The 297-nt window shown below is 33.3% G+C and overlaps 1 protein-coding gene across 1 annotated transcript in view; it reads right to left on the bottom strand.

Moving 5' to 3' along the window:
• LOC119594533 (protein pigeon-like) overlaps positions 1-297 on the bottom strand; it is a 22,146-nt gene that overhangs the window by 21,287 nt on the left and 562 nt on the right. The window lies entirely within an intron of this gene.

Below are 297 nucleotides of genomic sequence, written 5' to 3'. Positions count from 1 at the left end.
CTTTCACCTACAAATATGATTGTCAGAATCTATAGCTATACTAACAAAAATATAGAGATTACATTTCCATATCAGACTATTAATAAAAACTGTTTCCAATCAAAAATGGTCAGGCATGTGAGACAATGTATCTAGTAAGAGGAGAATTGAAAAAATATAATTTAAGCATAATATGTGAACCAAAAGCTGAATTAATTGCAAAAGTAAGAGCTTAAACTCGTGGTTCCCAACCTTTCCTATTCTGTGGCCCCCAAACAATATAAAATGATCTCCATGGCCTCGTTCAGTCTGTCAGCT

This window comes from Penaeus monodon, chromosome 34, assembly GCF_015228065.2.
Source record: "Penaeus monodon isolate SGIC_2016 chromosome 34, NSTDA_Pmon_1, whole genome shotgun sequence".
In the NCBI taxonomy this organism is placed as follows: domain Eukaryota; kingdom Metazoa; phylum Arthropoda; class Malacostraca; order Decapoda; family Penaeidae; genus Penaeus; species Penaeus monodon.
The sequence above is the reverse complement of the archived record's forward strand: the minus strand, read 5'-3'. Positions and strand labels throughout refer to the sequence as shown.